Source organism: Linepithema humile, chromosome 2 (assembly GCF_040581485.1).
Source record: "Linepithema humile isolate Giens D197 chromosome 2, Lhum_UNIL_v1.0, whole genome shotgun sequence".
Taxonomy (NCBI): domain Eukaryota; kingdom Metazoa; phylum Arthropoda; class Insecta; order Hymenoptera; family Formicidae; genus Linepithema; species Linepithema humile.
Window position 1 is genome coordinate 5,661,020 of NC_090129.1, and position 17,446 is coordinate 5,678,465.

General features: G+C 38.0%; 1 protein-coding gene and 1 long non-coding RNA gene across 2 annotated transcripts in view; both read right to left on the reverse strand.

Moving 5' to 3' along the window:
- LOC136997990 (uncharacterized) overlaps window positions 1–539 on the reverse strand; it is a 51,715-nt gene extending 51,176 nt beyond the window's left edge. Inside the window, exon 1 of the long non-coding RNA XR_010888566.1 lies at window positions 92–539. This is a non-coding gene — a long non-coding RNA (uncharacterized lncRNA). The remainder of the gene's footprint in view (window positions 1–91) is intronic.
- The window catches only part of MESR6 (misexpression suppressor of ras 6), a 528,133-nt gene that overhangs the window by 419,998 nt on the left and 90,689 nt on the right, over window positions 1–17,446 (reverse strand). The window lies entirely within an intron of this gene.

Sequence of the window (17,446 nt, forward strand, 5' to 3'; positions counted from 1 at the left end):
GACAGAGCGATATTTGAATGCGAAAGAAGATCGCCGTTAGAATCATCAACGAATGCGGCGGGAAAACCGTTACTCCCTGCACGATACGTACGTGCACTTTCATACAGCCGGCCGCGGTATGAAACAAAGACGAAAAAGAATCCCATCCTTCACTGTCACGACGAAGGTGTCATCGCGAAGGTACCTTCACCACTTTACCGTCGCCGCGAAAGGATCGCGTCGAGCGAGACGACGCGGATGGCCTCCGAGAGCGAGGCGATTGGTCCATCGACTCGCGAGCTCGCACACTGCTCACTTGTACGTGACGCGTCTCACCCTGAAGCCGATCCAATCGGCTGCGTTATTACCGGAGTGTCGAGATACGATTCAGACGAGTCGTGCTCGTCAAACGACAGCCCTGTTGTTGGATACGAAAGACGGCGGTACAGAAGAGATGAGACAGGGAGAGAGGAGATTGCGAGGCGTCGCGGCGCTGGTCGGCACTAGACTTGGCGTCGGTTCGTTCGTTAGCTGGACCCTCTTGCTCGCCCGTATTAATTTGCTTCCTCCTCCCCTTGCGCCACCACCCCTCTTCGTCCCCCCGCGACGGTCCCTTCCTCGACCATCCCCTCCCCCCTCGCTCGCGTAAAGGGGGGTTTGGGTCGCCCCTGGTCTTAGCTGCCGCTAGCTGCTGCCGTCGCTGCTGCGAGACGCCCGAGAGACGGCGCATGCGGACTCTGCTAATCACCCTCGTCGTCCTCTACGCTCCTGAAGAGAAAACCCCCTCCCTCTGTCGGCACTGCTCGCCAGCGTCGACGATAAACGCGAGAGCCACCGGAAAATTAATCGGCAACCCGCTACGGTATTCCGAACTACTTTGACTTTGTTTCTCACGACCGTGACCTTCTCCGACGCGGACAATTACGAGAGGATATCTACAATGAATACCTGTATCTATCCTGTATTTCGCGAAAGAAGAGAAATCAAAATTGAGATTCGTGCGAAATTATAAAAGCTATTAAAGTTATAAACAAATTTTTTACATAACGCTGATTTTTACAACTTATTCTCTCTACGCTTTTAATTGAAATAATAGATCACTTCATCGCGAAAAATATCGTTCATGATAAATGATACCGTTATTTAAAAAATAGTGCAAATAATCTTGTATGTAAGTAGTAAAAAATTTGACCATAATTTCTAAATACCTTCTCACAGAACTTGATGTTTTTCTGTTCTATGTCTAGATACATATATTGCCATTCAGAATTTACCATCTGGATCTTTATCTAGTAAACGAATTCAAAGAGCGCTAATCATTTTACGATAGCAGTGATGCCCTATATTCATCTATAACAATTGAATAGCATACAAAACAATGTTTCACTTTACTGGACGATGTATCGTGTCATCGAGCGGAGGATTCATAACAAAAAAAAATCGCTTTTGTGAGGGATGGTAATGAGAATGATAGTAAACGAGGTATTGGAAAATCGTATGAGGGGTTGAAACGACGTAGGTAACTTCGACCAACTAGTCGACGAGGGAGCGGAGGACAAGAGGAGGTCAGCAATTTTTCGCCTCATTGCTCACAGAAAGGAAACGCTTTATCGTACGCTATTGAAGCACCCGCGAACTTACGGCTGTCGGGCACTGACTTCGGAGGGCTTAGCGTCAGCTCATCGTGGATGTTGATCAGGTAGCACTCTTTTACCGGACCAATTTTCCGGGGATGAAACTCGATCGACATTATTTTGCTCGTGATACGTGTGGCGCAAATCCTCGTAGAGAAAAGGAGGTGACACTTCTCGTGAGCAAGTCACCGAAGTCAATATAGCACTTTTGATTACTTTCTGAGAGATTTCTTTTATGAAATATAATTATTCACATCGTGACCAATAATTGTTAAAACTATGAGATATATGCATTCTGATAATTATAAAAAGAAATCCGCGTTTTGTGGCATACAAAATCTATAATTTGTATATAATCATATTCTATCTTAATAATTAACATACTAACTAGATTCATTAATAACAACTTGATTCGAGATATATATCAGCAAATTTGATTTTGCAAGATCAGCAGAGTGGCATTGCTGCATAAGAAATGAAAGAAGATAGAAGAAAACGAGTCTGATAAAGAATGACCTATCGTGATTCGAGTTCAAAGAGTCCGAGAACCGAGGACGCAGCATAATCGCGAGCATAAAACAGCGAAACGCTTAGCATAGTAACATCCTGGCGCGAGCGTCATTACCGTATTGATCGTGGAGGTAGTTTCTCTCGCTCTTTTCCTCCCGTTATCCCGCTTCGCTTCGGGGAGAATCAGAGTCCAGGGGTGGGAGTGAATCAGGGAGGCGCAGTATCACGGAGAGGGTTGAAAGTAGGACAATGAACTTTTCGATATGATCATTCTCAAATCAAAAAACTTGTCAGGGCGCAAGGACCATAAAATTAAAAGCAAGAAGCTTTATCGGGATTGCGCGTCGACAAGTCTGAAATTGACTTACGTAAGTTTATGTGATTTGTCTAACAGTCTCAGCTTATTGAAAAAAATTATGAATTAATTAATAATTAATTGTTAATGAATTTAAATTCTTTCTAAGACTTACAGGTTGTTAAACTTTAAAAGAAACTCGGTCGTTATCGCGCGAGCGGTTATGCGAGTTCTTGCACTGATTCGAAGAGATGACATTGACCTCGACGGTGACGTCAGGCAAAGTTCGAAGATCCTTCCTTCTCCTCTTACCATTCCTCACTGATGGTCCAGTACCCGTTGCAGGACCGGTTTGGTAAGCGTCAACCGATCGTAGGGGCAAGAAACAGCTGAATCACTGTGACTCCGATCCTTCAACTCAAAGATCGAGGTTCGGGCAACTCTATCGGCGCGTTGAAAATCCAATGCAAAAATATATTAGAAAAAAATTAAACTTTATAAAAAAAAATTACTGCCCTAAATTATACGCGACAGTTCAAACATGTCGATACCTTGAACATATAATAAAGTCTCTAAAGTTTGCCATCACGTGAATTTTATTTATTGACGAAACAATTGCGACTTTCTCCAAGACCGTGTAGAAGACAAATAAATTTGTGTCGAATGAGTATGAGAAAAATATCGAGGGAAAGTAAAAGATATGTATTTTGATCTGTTGAAATGTGCAATTGCTATATGCAATGTTTGTGCAATATTATAAAATATACTGCATCTCATATTTTTCTCGGACAGCGCATTTGTGACAATTAAAGAACGATATCACCGGACCTGTAATAATCAACGTGATATATAGCAGCTAGTGAACGATACGACTCTCTGACATGCAATAGCAGCATTTAAAAATGACAGTAAAAGTCTGACAATAAAAGACACATTTCGAATTGAAATATCGAATACACAAATATCTGTTTCAATATAAACTGTTTGCTAACTTTTTATGAATAAATAGTCTATTTGATAATTCTCAAAAGAGCAATAAATATATGCTATTATAAAAAATTATTTCTACAAATAATATTTCAATTATAAGAAATATTTTAATCATATTAGAGAAATAAATATCTTTTTATTTAGATAAATAATATATAATTTTTTTTCTAGAATTTAATAATCAATATTAAACGATTCATCCGAAAATAATCCACGTAAGAACTTTCAACAACGTAATATTATATCTCGGAGGTGTATTGATTATTATCAAACGTCTAAAATGGCAAAGTATCTATCTGTTTCTGTTATTTTAAGAAAATTCCTTTATAAAAGTAAAAATACGAACTATATTTATAAAAAATCTGAATATTTAAAGTGGTCAAAGTCTATCTAAGCTTTTATACTTATCTATTATAACAATTTTATAAATCGCAAGTTCTTCTATCAGATGCGGTAAATTCTATTCATCTATACTGTACACAAGTCAATTAATACGTCGAAAAAAACTTGAATAAACACTCGACAGCGTATACGACTCATTAATGCATAGCCAATATTGTTGATAAATTTTAAATGGGTGGCATACACAGCGATATAACCAAATGGCTACCGCAAAACGTGCGCTGAGTGCTTGTAGACGTCTCGAAGTAAATGGACCCGCGGGATATAACCGAGTCCATGAGAAAGCGCCGATAGGATATGGTGGGCCAGCAAGTGTCTACTTTGGAAGATTGCTTCGGTACGGATGTACTTAGAGCTAGGTATTCGCTCAAGTGCCTATATAGAATTTCAACTGGTTTCGATCGCTAAATATTCAATCCATACCGTTTCATCAAAACACTAATATCCGAAAATTCCCTATCGACGATAATTCTATTTTAAAACTTTCACGAGAAAAAATACTCAAATTTGTATATAAATTAAATATTAATATGAAATGTAATAATAGAATAATATAAACGTACAAGTATAATAAATGGATTGTAAGTTTAGATGTATAAAAGCTAAATCTTTACAGAGGATTTTGACGTAAATTTAAGAATATAGAAAGATAGAATTTTAAAAAGATAAAATTAATATAGAAATTATTGTGTTATTATATCAGAATATTCAGACGTTGTTTTTATATGAAATAAAACGCGTAAATTCCATATTCTATCATTTTTCAAGCAAATATTAAATTAAAAAAACAGTTGACAGTTAAGATACGATATATCTTTATAAATAACGCGAATATAATCATTCTAATTATATTATATATTATCATAAGCAAAGTAAATTAAACAAGTAGACAAACAAAAATGAAGCAAGTAATGAGATATTTCTGTAAGCGACACTCATGAATAATTTATAAACAATCACTGTTATGATTTATTCATCATAATCATATGTTGAGGCCTCATATTTAAGCTACGTTGTAATTTATTAATTTATTATTGGAAATTGTAACATTCTTTTAGCGCTGACATTTTCTTCAAGTAATTTTTATCTGCTGTAATATTACGGTTGAGATATAATCAATCTCATTTCGCACAAATGAAAAGAACGTTATAAAGGAATATTTCGCTAATAGCACAGTTTGCGGAATGTATGGTTAGAAGAACATTCTCCCCGGACCATGTGATGCTTGTGAACGAGTGATTGAGACGTACTCCACCGCGACTCGTATGGTGCATACAAGGGGGCTCCTTGTTACCGAGTCACCGTTTGTGAGTTGCATGCTTCGTAATCTTTCTCGACACACAGACAAAAAGCCAGTCGCCGTTTAAGCTAACTTGAAAGAAGCATTTATACATTTTTCCTTAAGTATGTCTTACTTATCGGCTCTACATCTCTCTTTGCATTCTGTACGTACGGATTGATGCATCCTGCGATAAAATACGCTGCAATTATATGATGCCACCGTAAATATCCTCCCAGCGGGACTTGAACCTGTTTGCGCGAAAATATGCGTCCTTAACTCACAGCATGCAGCAATGCGGAAAAAGATGTCAAAGAAATTATGTCTTGCCTTCTAAGCATAAAGTTCCTAAAATATCCTAGATTGCACATTTTGCAGCAAACAAATATGAACTAGGGATTATGCATTTTTCGAATTAAGAATTTTAATATTTCCATGAATCTATTCTTCTAACTAATGTACTATAGCTTTTCGGACGATTGCGCGTATAATAATCAGATTAAAAATACATTCTACCCATATTATTTGTAATAATTATATATAAATAGACTACTATTGTATTTTGGTTAAATACAAAGTGAAAGGTAGCGTAAGGATACTTAAGATTTCCACGAAATGGGGTTTCGTATTATCTCGGACGATGTTGCCTGGAGCCATCGCTCGATCCTGCATGATAAATTGCACATATACGCCTGTGCGTATTTACGACATCGCATTCAGCGTGCATCAACAACGATGATATACGCTCGCGTGTAAGATTACGGTACCAAGATTTTGGCGAAGACGAGGGAACATATAATGTAACAATTTGTTATGTTTGTAATTCACATACACATTTTTTTGAAAGAATCGTAATTTCAAAAAAATTTTTAAATAGCAAGCTGTAGTATAAAACTTTATTTTTAAAAATATTAGTGCATTAAAAACATTTATTATAATTTGTCGCTACTATTTGAAACGATGCTGCTATATTAAATTGATAAGGAATGAAATATAATGCAATTTTCTATAATATAAAAATAATTTTTAAATGTAGTTTCACCATGCGTTTACTTTTGCTATGTCGATATATATAAAAGAACACATTCAAGCTCTAAGTCCACAAAATGCATAATCCCTTTAAGAAAAAATGTAGATTATACTTTTTCCATCGATCATGCAACTACGAATTCCACGTGGATCAGGTTACATACGCACGCCTACGCATACATTTCGTGGTGCGCTTTGCTGTCACGTCTATAAAAGGTTGAAAGCTCGTTGTCTCGAGTTGACACGTACGTAGGCAGTAATGCCGGATGGTAAAAAGAGAGATCGTGTATCGCATTGCACATTCACTCGAGAGACGATATAAATTCTAAGATATTAAACAGAAATAGCTTTGCCTTTAAGAAATCGTGTTTTGCCGGCAGCCATCAGCTCGATATTGCCACCGGCTTTACGTACACGTGTGCTAAGTTCAATAATTATAATATATAACGCACTTTATTCCTGGTTCAAGTTATGTGCGATAAATAAATGACGTAGAAAATGAATTCAGTTACTTTATCAACCGTCATTTAATAAACTATATTTTTCAAATTTTTAAAAATACGACGATATCGCAACTCTTAGCTTAACATATTGTTGTTGTCTCTGCTCTTTCGTTCTGAAATGCTAAACTAACGGTGAAGATGGAATTTCCTAAGGGGATAACGGCGACTAACAATATGCATTCCCGTTCTCATATCCATAAATTATTATCTATGCTTGAAACTGCGTGCGGCGTGGACAGGATTTTCTGATTATGTCGTCGCTCGTCCGCTCGACTCCCGTTCTCGCGCGGGCATGAAAATTAACGATATTCTCGTCCGCGACGGATCGCGCGCTTGTAACACGCGGATTTATATCAGTTGCGCAAAAGCTCTGTCTCTCTTGCTCTCGTTAGAAAATACGTAAGCCATAAACGCGCGGCACGACGTCCGATAAAACACGAGGATCAAAAACGTTCCTCCGAGCAATGCCATAACTCGGATGGTTTATGCGCCACGCTGCAGCCGTTCATCGCAAAAGTAGCGAGCGGCAACATTTTCGCGTCCGTATTTAACGCACGCGAACCATTTTGTAGCAGATCGTAGGCAGACTTCTGTGGACGGCAGCTACGTTTACGTGGACGGAAGAATACGTAGAGAGTGGGCGCGGTGGAAGATCGTAGATCTATCGCGGAGGACGTGAGTTTTGCAATGCGGAATACCACAACGTTCCGCCACGAGAACACAAACATCGTGAATACGGCGCGCTCGATCTGCGCCGGCCTCCTCAAACGGTTGCATCAATCATGCACTTATTATGCAATAAACCGTGCGATAGTTTTACTCACTCCTCCCCCAGCTCGGCCACTCAGATGCTCTTGCTGCATCCTCCTGATGACTGCTATGTTGTACCGACTCGTAGCTACGAGCATATATTCATGTCGATATGTGCAATAAGCAGTATGACTGCAAATTTTGCAATCGAGTCTCCGCGAATGATTAATCCTCGATCGAGAAATATTTTTCCATAAAAAGAACTGCTCGATTAAATGGATAAAATAAATTCAACTAAGTTTAATTATTATCGACTAATAACAATCAAAATTATATATCTGTACTGCTAAAGTCAAGAGCAAGAAAATTATTTTTATTAACGAAAATGCGCATTGAAAAATGAGATAAAATTAGTAATATATGTTTTGTAGAGATAATTAATTAATATGAATAATTATCAGCTAATAATGAATAAAGCAACGTGCATTCTGACAAAATATCACCATGTTCACGCACAATGAGCAACACTGACAAAACTTTAGCCTATCTATCTTTCGTTTTCTTTTTTGTTTCTCCCTTTGCTATCGTCTCTATCTCCATAATTCATATACATTCCTTTTAATGAAGATTCAATTTTGTCTGGTTATCACGATTCTCTCCCCTCGCGTTAAGCTTCTCGTCGTATTTTTCTTTTTCCTCTTTTGTCTGTCTCCCGCCATGTGATTCCGAGCGCGGTCTTCCAGAAGGTTTGCATACTCCATTATCCCGAATCATTTTGCTAATAACTCACTTCCCGCCAAAACGCTTACGCAGCATCTGCGCGCTTGCGTTATTTACTTAGGAGCTCTCGGAGGATAATCCAGGTATATTTACGGCAATCGATAAGCGATAAGCCATCGCGTGCGATAACTACTAAAATGGATAACATCAAGACACCTTGTGCACTGAAATGGAAACAGGAAGAGCGTTCTTTGCAATTTGCAAATATATGCCAATTAAAAGATAGATCTGATAAATATTTAATTAATTTAGCAATATAATCTCAGCAACCGATTACAACTAAGAGTGCACCGATTTTCATTATAATAACAGACAAAATGTAATAATTCACAATTTATTGTATACATAGCTATTACTTTGAACTTTTTCAACAACTGTTTGATAAAGATTACTTTATTTCGCAAACATTCGTATCACTCTGTATAGCATCACACCGGACAAAACAAATCGCTTAAAAACATGAGCAAATTTCGCGCAACGAAGACGACGTGGTTCGCGAAGCTGTGAGGAAACTGATCGAGCACTCGATCCTAGCATCCCATTGCGACCCACCTGGGCAACCTGAGAAGGGACCGACGAACCCGCCTTTAGGGTTAACGAGCCCCTGCGAACACGCCAGTGGAACCTGCGCCTTTTGTAACTCGAAGTGACGCCGATCCCATTGACGGAGCCCTATACACGCTTCCAATCGGTGATCTATGGATCCCTACTCGACCTCTGGTCCTCGTGTGGCTCGTAATCGTATATTTCATTGGCGGCTCAAAGAGTGGCTCTTTCTGTTTGCCTGCAGACTCGATTGTCGTCCTGACGCGTATTGTGCGCGAAATGCCGCCTTATCGAAAAAGAGAGAAAGAGAGAAAAAGAGTCCAAGGGCAGACGATTTTAAAAGTTAACGCGTTCTCGAGAGCGTAATGTATGTCCCGCGGATGCGTGTACCTGCGCTGAAAAACTCAACCCGGAAGCATCGTTATTTTAGTTCGATTCGACTTCCACGCACGCCCTCGTACAAGGTGGATTGACGTAGAATAGATTTATAGGCGGGTTACTTTGCAGTGTAAAAAGGGTTTGATTCGGCTGTATCGAGAGACGAGTGAAGGACGAACACGCGCGGTGTATATTACATTACGATTTTCTGCTGTCGCGAACTAAAACATCATACAAAACAATTTTTTGATAGGATAAAACAAGCGGTAAATATATAATAATATTTACATATAGAAAATATCATAATTAATAATTTTCCTTAATGGTTAGAAGTGGAGAAATTAGTATTAAAATAAAATTTACTATGCAATATTTCGTCTTTTAATTATTAACGATATTTTCTATTTATAATGCAATCAACAAATGTAGTCAACAATGATCAAGTTAAATATAGAAAAATTTCATCACTTTATTAATTGATAATTTGTTTATATATTTACCGTAACTCTGTTCTTTTCTTAGAAATACGCATATTGTTAATCTTGTCCTGAAAATTGTAATTTTATATTTTGCTAAACGTATATACTGCGATCTAGCAATTTTAATAAAGATATTCCACCGAAAGTCAAAGGGAAGGAAAAAGTTACCCGACACGATGGTGTCGAGTGGACCAGCCGGCCGAAATCGGGAACTAACAAACCATGACGTCGGTGATACTACTCGACAACCGGAAATAAAATTTTCCACGTATCCTAACGCGCAGTATTGTCTGTAACGCTGCTGCGCTTCAGGTAGGCGCAACCCACTTCCCAACATTGTCCCTAGCATGTATCGGGCTGTCACGCGCATAATGCCGCGAGTTTAGCATTTATATCTCATGGACCAGGTATATGTTCTCGCATAATTAACGGCAGTTCTTATGCACCGCGACGCGGAGGTACGGTTGGAACGCAACCCCGTGGGCCGCGAGCACGGCGACAAGGGAGGGAGCTGCACAATAATTTTTTCCTACTGTTTCTCGTCACCACCTTTTAACCCAGTGAGGCCCGTGAGCGACCGGTGAAACTCCCAAACATTCCCACATGCCCTTCCGTTGCGATTTGCATGCCGACGAGAATATCGATGTGTCGTACGCAGCCGGCAATACACCATCGTCGAATTTTCTCAGGCTTATTCTCGCAGGCTGCCAGAGGCGTGCGTCAGGGATGCCAAACGATTCGAGACATCGTTTGCATTTTATGCAACGACACGGCTGCCCCATTTCGAAACCCGAGCTAAAAGGCCTGTTTTCATGACCGCAATGCATTTTCGCAACATATAACACGAAGCGTTATTATGCATAGGAATGCATAAAAATACAGTGGATCGCGAATAATTAGCGCGCTCATCAACGAAAATGTAATAACGAGTTCATCGAGTTCACCCATCACCGCAATAAGTACCTCGGCTTCAATTGAGACTTGCATTCAGCTGCAATCATAAGTACGCAGCACCCGTTCTTTATCTCATAATGTAAAAATATTCCTTTTTTAGAACGTTATTATACTAACGAAGGTGAAGACAGGGGATTACCGTAGAAATTGCTCTTCTAAGTATACGCTCCATCTTTCAGCGTATCTGACGCATATATGCGCTACTATAGAATAAACCGGCACGAATGATTTTATTTTCTCGTTTCGTAGCAATATCGAGGTAATGAAGTCACGACATCTGCATGTCGTTCCTACTCAGTCATCTTCTCATCAAATGATTTTTCCAAGATATTTTATGAATCGGTACGACGAGCACGCGAGCGCAATGCACAAGCGAATCGGTATAATTGCGAAATATAAACACAGCTATTTTCTCAGAAATAAATAGATATCAATGTGCGGTAACCCTCGTATTAAAAAGATTATTTCATGTCGTGCTCGATATAAACGTTGTTCCTACAACAACGTGAATGTATAACAAAAATTATAAAAGTATGATAATGAATAAATCGCACAAAATTAACTTTATTCGTCATGTTCTTTTCTTAAAATGTTTCGTAAAAAAATGACAAAGAAAAATTTACGCGCCAAATCTTCTTTAAAAAGGATAACCACGTGCGTGAGAGCACGATGAGAAATAAAAATTTGAGCTGGCTTTCTGACCAAAAGGATTAGTGAAAAATCTGGGGTGAAGTGGTGTTCTTAAGGATCTCTTGAGAGAAGTCCTTGCCTTAACATACCTTCCTTTCACATGCTAACTGTCCTCAATAGTCCGGACGAAGGTACGAAAGGACTACTTTTCAGATTTAAATTAAGACCGCATGTATACGTATCCTGCCGCGACCTACACGATTTGCATCACAGTGCGGCAAAACGCACATATGTACGTGTGCGAAGCCGTACACTTTCAAACGTAAATAGACGGCACACCTGTTTATCAAGCGGATAAACTTACTTGCAAACTCGAGAAATTATTCGTCGAATGGAACGCGAAAAGATCGCGTGTGAACAAAATAATCGAAAGTCTTGGATCGGCTGATTGTAAATCAGCAATGCCTATTTTAACATTTTTTTAAAAACAAGCAATAATGAGCAAATATTATAATCATATAAAAAATTATTAAATATGTGAGAACGTATTTGTCTAGTCAATAAAATAAATAACAAATGTCTACACGCTGAGTGAAAATGTTTAGATATTCATAGTCAATCTAATTCCAATTTATGGTTTAATATCGATTATATCATCGAGATCGCATTTCTTTTCTCTCTCGATTTATTTAGATAAATAGAGTCTGTCAACATTTTTACTCGCGTGCGACAAACATATTAAGTGCCATACACCGGCAACGAGCAATGTCGCACCTGCCGGTGCAATAATTCGTTCTTGCATTTGAGTTTGGGCTGATATCGAATTAAAGAAATTCATTAAGTAACTGTTGGGTACACGCGACAAAGAAGATTACCGTTACTGTGGACTTGTAAAAAAACTGCGAAATTATGGCTTGCAGAATTCGCAATAGCAGCTTGTTCCATAAATAACGCTCATTTCAGACATGATTACTAAGTACTTGGCACCAATATAAAGTTTGCTCGCCAACTCCTTGAACGTAAAAACAGCTCTTAATATTTTCGAGTGGTATTGCATAACGATTTATCATTCATCTTACAGTCAGCTGCCAAATATGAGATGTTTAATAAAGTTAATTTGTACCCCCCTCAAGATAATTTTACTCACACTACAATACCAAATTAGGCTTTTTATGAAATTTTTTTGAAAGCAACAGAATGGACAAATGTTTTCGATTGTTGCATATAGTATCTTCGCAAATGTTTAGACAACGTTATTTAAAAAAAGTTAATTATTGTAACTTTGGCAATTAATTCGTACTTGCAACGAGCAATGATCTATCTATAGACAAAAATTCTTGCTTGAAATATAATAATGTAAAAAAGAATAATTATAAATTTGATTTAAAGTTTTTCAAAAAACTTTAAAAAAAGGCACATAGAATATTGAAGATTATCATACTTGTGAAAAATACAAGACAGCTGTAAAAATATTTCATAAGCTGCTCGCTTATTAAGTTAACATAGGATAGCACTAACTAGATATTACTGACCGATGGCAAATTAGTCTTTTCCGTGCCTCGGAATTATCATATCACGCTGTAATTTTATGAAATAAATTATGATTGCATTTTAACGTTACGCGTGCAACCGCGCACGAAAGACATCGATCAACGGCTTAGATAGCGAACTTGTTCAAGTATCGTACGCACATCCCGTGCAAACATCACACCCCGCAGCTATTATTCCGAGAACGTCTCGAGATACCCGGACACGGTCTGATATTGCTGCACTTCGATCACCCTATACGCGCGTAGTCGCAACACGGTCATCAATCGTCGGCACCCTAATTACGATATCTCGATGCAGTTTGGTTGACAATGTAGCCTTTATTACCTCCGGATAAGGTCGCAATGACGTATTAACATTTAACGCATTTTTTTACGGGGAACGACAGAGGCAGATGAGGAAGGGGTGGAGGGAGACGCGGGAGCGCCGAGGATGAGAAGGAGAAGGGAAGAAGCGACGTCGTGAGGAGTGCCGGACTAAATTACCCGGACGTGCTCGCGCAGATAAGGCTCCCTGTGTACGCGCATAATGCGGTACGTAATGTACAGTCCACGGGTAACCACCGCCCGCCACCTCTTCTTCCTCCTTCGTCGCCGCCGCCACCGTCGTCGACATCGTCGTCGTCACTGCCGCCACCACCGCCGCCGCCGCCGCCGCCGCCGCCGCCGCTGTCGCGCCCGGAGGAAGAAGAGGAGACAGAGGAGGAGGAGAGGAATTGGAACCTATGTATCCACGTATGCAGGCTGTGTGCTCAGAGGCTGGGCACATATTGACCGATACGTACCGCCGGTAGCAAGATAAACAGTTCTCTTCTCGTTTGCCCTCTCGGTCTTTCTTCCATTCTCACTCTGCCTCTCTGGCTCTTTTTCTCTCCTGACTTTCGTCTCTCTCTTTCGTCCTACACCTATCTTTTTCGCTCTGTTTATTCTCTCTGCCCTCTTGAGCCTAGCGCTGAGTCGCCGCCCATGACTCGTGCGCACAAAATTTACGGCGACACGTCGACTGTGAGATATGCTTGTAAAATTTCGTCACAAAGAACGCATTCTGCGGTACGATAGTCTAATCAAACTATGGTCCTAATGCTTGCAGCGGGAAAAAGGCACGAACGGGTGTATTTTAAAAATCAACTTATCTCCGTTAGTGATAAAAAAAGATAGAGATTATTAAAAATACTACAAGTGTTGGCAAATAGTTGATCTTTAAATACTTTGCAGTCGATCGCGAATATTTTGAAAGATGACCTTTTTTATTCGTTAAAATATTTGGAGCGTTCCAATATTTCGATCGATCTTAAAAGATCTCTTCCTTTTTAAAGACTTTAAAGCTTTACAAGAATAACCATTGAATTTAAATAATCAAAACGATATGATGCATTGGCAAATTAGTTCAATATCTATTTAGAAACATTCGAAATTACATGTAATCGCATTCAATCACAATGGATACATATATTCTAGATTTTATTACAAAAGTAAAACGCTACCTACTAATCTTTTTTCTTTTTTATCTGTAACTTCTTCATCTTTGATCTTTCATTTTCAGCCGACAAAACATATATAAACGTGGTCGTATATTAATCTTATATCACAGTAAAATATTTTATAAATTCTGAAATATCAGAAATTTATCACATAATGCACATGGATATAAAAATTACTATGCAGTCTTTGTAAAAAAAAAAAAGACAGGATAACAAGACAAGCCCGATTTGCCTGAGGTACGGAAACAAAATCACGCAATTGCTGTCGAACAGATTACGAAATAATAAAGTTTACCATGTCCTTGGTGACTTTAATCATTCGCCCGAGGTGACCACTGCGACGAGATCCCTGTAATTCCTCACAAAAAACTGGGCGAACTATCTTCGTTCCGTTTCGTAAAAACTGCATTTTTCGACCGTTCATCGGTGGCAACTCACGTACAAGCGTATCAAAGATCGATCGTCGCGGAAACACCCTGAAGGCGAGTACTTCGGTATCCTCTTAAGTACCGAGTTGCTGCTCAGAGCACCCTGCAGGCACCGGATGATCTTATTCGCGTGTCATGCGAATTTATATCAAAGCTCACACGCGAGGCGTAATTTTCGCAGATTGAGATCGGAGCTCTCATGAGAGAGGAAGAGAGAGAGAAATCGATTTCGTGATTAGTATTCAATTCGGATATCTTAATACGTAAGAAATAATATTTATTAATGGTATGTAATCACGCGTATCTTAAATGTGATTGCGAATAATATAAGTAATTACCGAATATCATATTTATGTTCAATTACTACCTGCAACATTTATTTGTATAGTTGTTGCAAGAAAGTAATGTCTTATTTCATAAATTTTTTTCTCATCTAAATTCAATGGATGTAATAAGTAAAATTAAATACAAATCGTCTAATTAGTCGCAAAAAATCTGACGTGTGCATACAATGATTTCAAATACGTTAGAAAATATTAGAATTATTCGAAAGTGCAATATATTCGCGACAAATGACTGATTTGATCATGATTTAAACGCGATACGCCGTTCGATTGATTTTTTTATACATGTCCGTTACGCAACTCTGCGACAGTGGAAAGACTTGTCGCTTTTTGGAGGAAGAAAGGAAAGCGAAAAGAGAGAGAGAGAGGATGGGATCGAGGCTGCAAATTACATTGTGAAGTGCCATTAACGGCGATGTAATAGCCACAATAGGCGAGCCTGCAGCGAGGTTTGCATACGCACACTTACATGTGTAGCCTATCATGCGGTTGTCTCACGCAATAAAATGCATGAAAAGACTTGCGCGTACGTGAGATCGCGCACGTATTCGACGGATACCAAATGTTGCCGAAGGATAGAACAAAAAAAAAGCAAAGAACAACCCTACATCTATTCATCGGTAACCGGTAATTACTTCGTTTACGTGCTATGCGATACGTACGGCGCGCGCTATTGTAATTAAATGAAGGAGACACGCTTAAACGGAGACGCGCGTATTGTAATTAAATAAAGGTGCCTGTGTTGCGACCGTTGGCATACAGGCCGCATTAAAGACTCTCGGCTAAAGAAACGGACTCAGCCTTGGCATTCACTTAAGCAGAATATATGTTGCGGTAGCGTGAAAAGAGGACTCCACAATGTAACGGCAACGTGTCACATCTCTATTAATGCGATCTCCGTCTCCGCCTGCTTACTTGCACTTTTCACGATGACCTTTGTGCCCGCAATTCACGATGCGTGCATCTGATCGATTGTTTCATCGGACGATCGATGACTAAATAAGATGGATGAAAAGGCAAGAGCACAAAGAAAATGTGTCACAATCTTATGAAGATTGTATTGTCTCCGGACAAAGTTTTGTACTCATTCTATCATACGCATACAATATGTGTGCCAGAATTATTAACGTCTCCATTTGAGAATTGTATCATAGATAGGACAGAGTAATTATTATTCCATAAAAGACCAATCCTTTATGAATTAATTTTAACATTTCGATCTTAGAATTGTAAAAAATGTGTACTTAAAATTTATCACGATTTTTAAACTGTATCGCTCTCTGCAGAATATATATGTGTACTATAGTTTAAAGAAAAATGTATAGATTTTATTTATTTCTATGCATGTTGCTCTCTATTAGATTAAATTAAATGTATCGTCATAAATATCTTCAAACTTCGGTTAAAACTTCCATAGATTTAATTATTGTAATCTATTCATACTACTTGTATCGTAGAATGATTTTTTCAAAGACCTGAGATTAATAATTAAATTTGTGAATAATAATTCTGGCAATGATTCTATAATAATATAAATTTTAGTTTCATATAATTTAAAATTTATAATGAAAGAAGGACAGATGGAAAAAAAGATTCCTGCTAGGGTATATCTTCAAGAATCAATAATTAAATAATTTAAAAAATGTAAATTTGTAACGTGTGTTGTTAATATTTTTTTCAGTGAATTAAGCTTGATTATATATTCGATTTTTATAATCTTTTTCAACTATCAAGCATTTTTCTCAAAGTAAAATCTGAATCATATCCTAGCAGGACGAAGGGATGCAAGATGCAGAACAAATACAAAAGTTTGCCACAGAGGGAACCACTTACTAAGCAATATGCAAGGAAGTCAGCGCCGAATAACAAGGGAGGGAAGCGGTGAAAGCTCGAATTCTCATCTCTTTCAATCCCTGACGATAAAGTAGTCATTTTCCAAATCAAAGTACGATCACTCCTTATAATATAAAAATAAAGACAAATTCATTATAATAAGCTATTTAAAATTACATATTTATTTCAATATTATATAGCTTTTATTTAATCTTACTAATATTCATTACTCAACATATTAATTTTATGAGACCAATATATGTATTAAGTGTAAAATAAGAATACTCCATTGCAATAAAATATATAAAATCCTCGGATTTTATAAATTCACTTTAAAATGTATTTATAAGTATATTATTTTTATATTTTCTTACAATAATGAATATAAAAATGATATGCAAAACAATTACTAAATAAAAATACATATATAATTTATATACCAATACTATATAATTCTGACAACCCTACTAATAATTGTAATTAACATTTGAACTAAAATTAAAATCCATTAGCAATCTGATTTTACAGCGCTGCGTCGAATTGAATATATCTAATGCTAATTCTTGCTATTTTTGAGGAAAGATATACGTAATTTAGTCGCGTGGAATTAGTCATAATGTAACTGACGCTGTAAAATGTCGATAAAATCCTGCGGATAAATCTTGATCATTTTTA